We start from the raw sequence: 9187 nt of genomic DNA on the forward strand, positions 1-9187 counted from the left end.
TAAATAAAGCAGAACTAGACAAATAGCTTCTGCACATTGAACATCTGAGACTTAGTTGAAATATACAAAATAAAATCAGCCCTTAATAGAATGTGGATGGAATAAAACAACATGAAGCTGTCACTTTATGTTGTAAATGTTTGTGTCCCTCTGACATGTTCACCTTGTTTTTTTTATTTGGATAGTATTGGTAATGAGCAGTTTACTTTGTTTTGATCTAAAGATACTGGCATGAAGATTTAGCAGCGTATTTTAAGTATGAATAAATAATTTTCCTTTGTTAAAGCATCCCACATACAATTTTTATATTACAATATGTCTTGTTTGAGAAGTTTGAAAGCTCTCAAATAGAATATGGTATTTACATGAAATATAGATTTATACTCACCTGATAGTGGAATGTACTAATTATTCTGCAACTTTAGAAGTGAGGAGCTATTGAAGTCTTTTCCTTAAGAGAAATTACATTTCAGAAACAAGCAAGATGAAAAAATTATTGAGGGCATACTTTATTTAACCTAAGAAGGAAGGGCTTTGGGAGAATAATATGGCAATTGGTATACAAAACAAACTCCCCATATTTGGCAAGCACATATTAAAATGTATGCTTCTAAAACTTATGCTTAGCAGACTTCTTGACTGAGTCCTGAAGTTCTGCATAGATCTGAATGTGGTTCATTGGTCTGCTAGTTTATTATTTCGGTGGCAAATATGCATGAATCTCAGAAAAACTGTTCTACACTCACTGGTCAAATTGTCAGTTTGTTGCTAAGGTTCCAATCCTGCAAACATTTAGATATGTGCTTAGCTTTACACACACAAGTAACTCCATTGAAATCGATGGGATTACTCACATGCATAAAAGTAGGAAAGAATATGTCTATTAACAAGAGGGTTAATGCACAGCTTTTTGACTAGCAGTACGCAAATTGCACCAATAGTGTAAAACGGAACAGGCATCCCATTTGTAAATTCTCATCCTGGCAGCAATTTTTTGTGAACGGAGTGAGTAGCATTCTTGGGGTATATCCCAGAGTCCTTTGCTTTGCAGCTGAGCAACATGCATCATGAGATTGTTTGTTTGTTTTTTTGCTGTGAATTGTGGGATGCAAAGTGGAAGCCAGGTGGACTCTAACGTTTTTTTAAAAAGATGTTTCTGCTGTTGCCGCCCCACCCTTCCTTTCTGGGTGGGCTAGCGCCAATTTTGAATCGCTGTCTGCCAGCATGGACCCAGAATTGCACCACGCTGCTATAGTGGCAAATGTGAATACACAGAGGCTGCTTGGGCTCTATTACAGCATCAAACCTGGACGCATTCAACATTAGACTTTGCTTGCTGCACCACTGAGCAGCTGGTGCTGGTGCAGGAGAATATTCAATGGGAGCATCAGTGGCTCCTCCAACAGCAGCAGATCCCTATGAAGCTGTTGCAGCAGGACAAGGACCCTGAGCTGCTGGATCTAGAGGATTGGCTCCAGGATCCACTACATACCATGCAGCACTGTTTCTGGGTCCAGCGTAGAATGATGAGACATGACCATTCTGCAGACCCAAGATAACCAGCAATGGCAAGAGAATTTCAGGATGGGGACTGCTACCTTTTTTGAGCTCTGTGCAGAACTGACTCTGGAGCTGCAGCGGCAGCATACAAACGTGTAGCTCCCCATGCCCGTGGGGAAGCTGGCCTCCTCGGAGTGTTACTGGTCTGTAGCCAACCTGTTTGGCATTGGGAGTTCAGCTGTGGGAGCCACTGTCATGCAGGTCTGCTATGCCATTATAAGGTTCTGTATAGCTGGGTTATAAAGTTAGATAATGCTCAGGAAATTATTGACAGCTTTGCATGCATGGGGGTCCCAAACAGTATTGAGGCAGTTGATGGAACCCATATGCTTATCATTTTCCCTCAACCCTCCACCAGGCTGCAGAATTTATAAATAGAAGGAGGTATTTCTCCATAATGCTCCAAGGAGTGGTTGACTGCTGTTGCAGGTTTACAAACACAAATGCTGCATGGTCTGGAAGGGTCCATGATGCAAGCATGTTTCAGAACTCATTTTATTTAAATTCATGGAGACAGGATGGTTTTCCCCCAAGGACCACTATGGATATTAATGGTGTGGAGATTGATCTAGTTATTCTGGGATGCCCTGGTTAATGAAGCCATATGTAAGCAGGAGAATAGTCCCGCTATTGTGGGGAACTTTCCTGGCTTCTGCGCTACCCCGGTGAAGCAGGCTAGCGAAAGGATCAGAGGCCTCCCTGCCCTTGAGGACTCCCCTTCCACTCTCCTGTCTGGCAAAGTCCTTGTAATCCCAACAAGGCTGGGCCCAGGATTCCTGCGGGACGCGACCCCCACCCTGTTGTGGTCACCTAGGACAGGGGCTAGGGTGTCCCCACTGCGGGGTACTCTCTCTGCACTGGGCACTTCTCTGACCCACTGATCATTACATACAAGTTAAAGCAAATGCAAGTTATTTAATCAACAATTAATTTTAAAAAGAATAAGGAATAAGGAATAATGGGAAAGGTTAAAGGATAAGGAATAAGGAAAAAGAATAAGGAATAATGGGAAAGGTTAAAGGAAACACATCAACCTGCTCTGTGGCAGGAAACATCACAAACAGTGTCTCTGAAATGTCCAGGCAGTTCAGTCTGGCTGAAGCGTCTCCCTGTGCTGGACCCACTGCCCAGGGTCCCCCCTCACTCTCCCCACTGCTCACGACACCTGGCCCCGGACTGCTCCAGCTCCAGCCCCACCACTCTGTCTCGGCACGGCTGCTGCTCTGCCTCCAGCTCCCTGGGCTGCTTCTCTGGCCCCTCTGGCTCTGGTTGATGCAGCTCTCCTCCCAGGGCAAGTCTGCTCTCTCTGGGCTGTGCCTCTGGCTTTGGGGCTGCACCTCTGCTCCCAGCACAGGGTCTGCTCTCTCTGGGCTGCGGTCCCTGTGGCTCTGGTACAGCTCTGCTCCCCAGCTCAGTTGGGCTCCTGCTTTCTCCTTAGCTTGGCCCCACTCTGTCTGACCCAGGCAAATCCAGCTCACACGGAGGACAGGACTTCCCTGGCCTCCTGATTCCCTGATTAGCCTTTCTGCCCTGTCATTCAGGCTGACCTGGAGCACTGGCCTCTCCCCATTGCTCCTAGCGACTGGCAGTCTCAGGGTCCTGATTCCCCATCGACCCTTCCCCCTTTTAGTACTGGGAGCTAGCCACTAAAAAACCCCCACTGAATGTTAGTTAGGGGGCAACAGTCCCCTTACACATAAACAGTCTACTTGGACAGAAGGAAGGAACATTTTAACTATTGCCTGATCAGTTGAAGAATGATGGTCGCGTGTGCATTTGGCCCTTTGAAAGCCAACAGCACTGCTATTGGTTTTCTTTGTCAGCAGCAACAGGGGAAAATAAGATGGGACTATTATAGCTTCATGCTGTATTCAGAATAATATTAATAAGACCCAGGAGGAAAGCCCTAATGATGGCTGAGACGCAGAGACTCACTCAGCAGTACAAGCAGCCTAACATCCAGGGGAATATTTTCAGGGATGTCTATTGTTCATATTTTGAGTTTCATGCATGAATATGTGTAGCTGTACGTCCAGCTGCTAATCTGTGGAGGGGAGAGGTTGGGATAGACTGTGAGCAGTGCAGCATTGTTTGAGTGGTGGAAGTCAGATGTTGCGTATATACTTTTGCAAAACCATATGAATCGTTTTAGCTTTATTTAAAGCCTTTTGTGTTACATGTAGTGATAAGTCATAATAGACCAAACTGGATTTTAAATGCTTTTTGTTATAAAACAGTAACAAAGCCAAAAGTAAAATTTTGATTGAACCCATGGAGAAATAAGAATACCTTTTTGTTTACCTACTTACTGCCCAACAAAGAGCAAAGCTTTCAATAAAATAACAGTGCAAACCAAACGGAAAGTGTAACAATGCAGACTGTGTAAAAAATAACATGGGGGAGGGGAGGGGAGGCACTTAAAATTAGAAGAAGGTGTAGGTCTTCCCTCTGCCTCTTCTTATTCATGGGGATTCTGGAGTTGAATGGCTCAGCTTGAAGTTTTCTGGTGTTTTGTAGGGATCAGGAGTGCTGGCCTACTAGGAGCCAGTGTTTTCAGTGGGCAGATGTTGGTCCCTTAATGGGGAATGGCCTCTGGGAAAAGTGCTGCATGGGTATGATGGGGAGGAGTTACTGCTGGTCCCTGTAGCCAGTTTTGCCCAGGGGCTAAAGGACAGGGCTGGCTTCTAACTAACAGGATTGCAAGGCCTCCTGGCTGAGCAGGAGGATGTTTTGTAAGAGTCTTCTGGCTCAGGATAGCACCATGAATTGCCTTTGCAGCTCCCTATCTTTTTCCAAGATCTCCTTTGTCATGGTTTTGCTTTCCTTGGCCACTGCCATGATCGCCTGGGAGAGTTGCAATTCTTTTTCCCTCTGGGTCACCATGTACTGCTTCCATCTCTCAGCCAGTGCGATCTTCTAGAGGATGAAAATATCATCAATGTGTCTCAGGTATATCACCCAATTGAGTGAGATCCCTTGGCTACTTAGTTTCATTCAGAGTCTTTGGTGAGGGACCTTGTCAAAAGTTTTCTGAAAGTCCAAGTACACTATATCAACTGGATCACCCTTATCCACATGCCTGTTGACTCCCTCCAAGAATTCTAATTGAATGATGAAGCATGACTTCTCTTTACAAAAGCCATTTAGATTCTTCCCCAATAAATCATATTTGTATGTCTGATAATTTTGTTCCTTACCATAGTTTCTACCAATTTGTCCAGTATTGAAGTTAGGGCTCAATGGCCTGTAATTGCCAGGGTCTCCTCTGGAGCCCTTTTAAAAAATGGCATTATATTAGCTACCTTCCAGTCATCTAGTACAGAGGCTGATCTAAATGATAGTTTACATACCACACTAAGTATTTCTGCAATTTCATATTTGAGTTCCTTGAGAACTTCATAAAATAGACAGGTCATATGTCCTCTGCCAGATTGTCTGCTTTTGTCCCTCATTTCAGTGTACTTACTCCTGAGTGGCTTGCTCTTTATCCAGCACTGGTTGGTATCCTGATCGTAGCTTCGCTCACACAGCTGCTTGGCAATGCCCACAAAAAGATCTTTATTCCATGGCTGGCCACAAGTGCTTCCTGCACTATACTTCTCCCCAGATGGCAATGAGATCCAGGGTCTCAGCACCTCTCTAAGCAGCTGCACCAGTCACATTGTGGGCCTTCTGGAGTGCTACTCTCTTTATATCACAGGATTGCTGACACATCTGGATCCAGAAGCAAATGGGCAACTTCTGGCTTTGTGCCAGCATTTAAAGAGAGGAGGGGGACGTCCTGGGAACTTGACACCAGAGCAGGGGAAGGCAGACAAGTGAACGGATGCGTCAGTAATGGCTGACCTGCAGAGCACTGTGAGATAGCCATTGGACACGTGGCAAAAAGCAGTGCACAACACTTACATCCACACGAACCATAGACCACATTAATTCCATTCGCAGCAAGCATAGTCCACTTGACAAGGGCACTCCAGAGTTCACAGCAAATGCAGAGTTAGTGCTCAATGATGGATTGCAGCATGTGTATGCAACTGTTTTCAAACTAGATTAACTTGCTGTAGACAAGCCCTAAATTCTTAAGTGTCTGCAGGATCAGGGCCTCTAATTTTTCCAGTTCCCATGGCATGGCAATTCACACATCTTTGATGAAAGTGTTTGAGATTCCATCTTACGCTTACATGTCAGACCCCGGAGGGTCAAATCAGTTTTAAAGTTACAGGTCAACTGCAAAGGGCAGTCAAAGCAAGGAAAACATTCCCCAAGGGCACTCTGTACCTCACTGCACACTACAGAGATTTCCTGGTTTGACTGCACTTTGTAGCAGGGGTGTAAAATCCCTTGGGTGGGTTACCATAATTCACCATGGATGGTGTGCGCATGGGCAGATCAAGAGCATGGGCAGTATGTCTATACCTGACAGCAATCCACTCATCCACAAATCATCTTGGGGGTGGGGCAGAGGGCTGCGTGCAGGGCATCAGCTGCTTCACTTCACATAGCCCTGTGTTTATTGGAAGTCTTAGCTCCAATATCGTGATCTTGTGTCTGATGTTTATCCAAATGGCTTGGATGCCCAAAACCCAAGGACAAGGATGGATGAAGTCAAAGATGTGTCCTTTGACTTATGATCTAGCTGAGATGGTACCTCAGTTATGTGGCCAAATCCTTTTAACAATATTTGGGGCAAGGCTATGGTCAGCCTACCCGCTTAGTATGAGGACTTTACAGAAGCCCTTACAGGATTGCACTGAACCAGTTACTACTGGGCTGTTTATTGGTTTAAGGTTGTGATTACTTTCTTTGCCCATGGAGTTCACACTAATGTGCACAGATTTGGGAAGCCACAGATGAATGCTTTTAAGTGTCTGAAAATGTAAACAGATGTGTAATGAGAGTTTTAATTCTCCCAAAGAATCATTAATAACACACTTTTTTCCTCTTCAAAGTGGTGATATATTTTATGTTAGATCAAATAACCAAGTTATAGTACAAGACGCTGGGCCAAGTTCATCTATACTGTAATTCTGTTTAAGTGAATGAAGTACACCAGGAATGAATCTGGTCATTGACTTGTGCCCAGGCAGCACATTCATGTCTCTAGAAGCTAACCTAGTTTAGAAAAATCCTTTTCATTTCTGAACTGGAACCTTTTCCTACTGTGTCCAAATCAAATGCATGAATGTACCAAAGCCCACAGAAACAACTGTATGTCTGTGCCTGAAAACTTCTGTTACCTCTAGATTAATGGAGTAAAAAAATCCTTCATGGGCAGAGTACCATTTACAACAGCACTTCACTATGAAGCAATGGCTATAAAGTTATAAAAAGTTCACTTGCCAATATGAAAAAGAGGATTTCATTTTTGTTTCCTGTGAGCTTATAAAAGATGGATGAATATCCTTGACATTACCAACTTTCATAGACTACTTCAGATCCAGATCATTCTCCATGTCATTTTATTATCCAGTTGAAAAAGTGTTCTGGATTGGAATTAATTAGCGCTAGATACATCAATCCCATGTGCAAACCGTTCTGCACATGACATGTTATTTAACCCACTAACTTCCTTAAAAAGCCATGCTCCATGCATGCTGTCACAACCTACCCCAGTCCTCCCCAAAATGGTCAGCAGTCTATTGCAAATGCACCTAACCACAGGATTCCATGTGCTTTCAAGCCAGCTGTGTCTGGGCAGAGGCTAGTCATTGTTCCTAGCTCTGGGGTCTGCAAGGCACATTGCTGATCTAAGACCTTTCATCTGAGCCTCTCCTTGGGAGGTGGGACTCTGCAGTCCTGCCTCCCTAAATCCTAGAACCAGTTCCTCTGTTGCTTACACACAGTCCCTCAGAGTTCTGCTTAGGCTGTGGTCTCTCGTTTAACCTGTTCAGGGACTAAATGTCAGGAAAGAAGGTGCATAGGCTTAGCAAAGGAATTTCTTAACCATGGTCTATCTACTCTTTAAAAGTTCTACAGATCTTCAAAAAATAATAAAAGCTGTGAGATGCACCTGTCCCTAGTCTATTCTTAACCCTGCTGTGAGTCCAAGTTTTGTCAGCATTTCAGGCTAGATGGAGTCTCTCGTGTCCCCTCTCTTCTGCATGTCCCACTTTACACATGGCAATAGTCTGAACCCCTTCACAGAAGCAATTCCTCCCTTAAAATATAGTCTCCCTCCTTTTGCCATGCACCCAGGCTGAGAAGCTGCAGTTCTACCAGTCACACTGGCATCACTATGTAGAAAATTGAATGTTTCCTGAAACTGTGCCAGCAGTTGAGGACATCAGAGTTGATGGCCCTAGATTGGTGTATGATGGCTTCTCAGCCAAAGACCTTCAACAAGACGTCAAGCAACTTTGTGGGTACAATGGCGTTCTGGAATACATCATATGTGCATTTTTAAACAGCTTGCATTTCACTGCATTTAAGTCATGCATGAAGTAATTCCTGTAAATTATAAAAAGAAAAGGAGTACTTGTGGCACCTTAGAGACTAACCAATTTATTTGAGCATAAGCTTTCGTGAGCTACAGCTCACTTCAGCGGCTGCATACTGTGGAAAGTGTAGAAGATCTTTTTATACACACAAAGCATGAAAAAATACCTCCCCCCACCCCACTCTCCTGCTGGTAATAGCTTATCTAAAGTGATCACTCTCCTTACAATGTGTATGATAATCAAGGTGGGCCATTTCCAGCACAAATCCGGGGTTTAACAAGAACATCGGGGGCGGGGGGGGGGGTGGTAGGAAAAAACAAGGGGAAATAGGTTACCTTGCATAATGACTTAGCCACTCCCAGTCTCTATTCAAGCCTAAGTTAATTGTATCCAATTTGCAAATGAATTCCAATTCAGCAGTCTCTCACTGGAGTCTGGATTTGAAGTTTTTGCTCAGGTCTGAATAAGGTGGTTTAAAAAAAAAGTAGTTTTCAAATCTTTTTGATAGAAGACTTTGAAAGTGTTCTGAGAATGGTGCTGCAATGTGCAGGGATTAAAGAAAAAGCAAAAGAAAGATCATAGAATATCAGGGCTGGAAAGGACCTCAGGAGGTCATCTAGTCCAACCCCCTGTTCAAAGCAGGACCAATCCCCAATTTTTGCCCCAGATCCCTAAATGGCCCCCTCAAGGATTGCACTCACAACCCTGGATTTAGCAGGCTAATACTCAAACCACTGAGCTATCCCTCCCCTCTAAAAAAAATTAAAAATGCACCATTCCAGGAGACCCTGCAATACCAGGTCAATGCATGGGGTGGACAGAGCAAGCTCCTCTTCTATCCCCCTGTTTCAAAAATCAATTCAATATACAGTCCTCAAATAAAGGACATAGCAGATATTAAACTGATAAGAATAGATTTAATAATTTTGTTAAGAGGATGTTAAAATAAAAAGAAAACGGTACAGAGTTTAAGCATAGAAGTGTCTGGTTATCAGGGAATAACGTACAGATTATCAAAGGGTGTGAAGTTCGGTTTAGGATCGGGTGGCATAAGGAATACATAATCTGCAATCTCCCCAATTGGGGGTAAAAGGTTAACAGGTCAAAGTACAGACATTGAGATATGAGGGTATGTTGTTCATATAATGGCCATGTTCAGGTGTGGAGTATAATGAGTGGATACCATGATG

The 9187-nt window shown here is 43.8% G+C and overlaps 1 non-coding gene across 1 annotated transcript; it reads right to left on the reverse strand.

Annotated features, from left to right (window-relative positions):
- Positions 1 to 8760: 8760 nt before the first annotated feature.
- On the reverse strand, positions 8761 to 8946 carry LOC125636304 (U2 spliceosomal RNA). The gene has a single exon (XR_007356544.1). It is a non-coding gene; the product is annotated as a U2 spliceosomal RNA (small nuclear RNA).
- Positions 8947 to 9187: the final 241 nt, after the last annotated feature.

Source organism: Caretta caretta, chromosome 4 (genome assembly GCF_965140235.1).
Source record: "Caretta caretta isolate rCarCar2 chromosome 4, rCarCar1.hap1, whole genome shotgun sequence".
Lineage (NCBI taxonomy): Eukaryota > Metazoa > Chordata > Testudines > Cheloniidae > Caretta > Caretta caretta.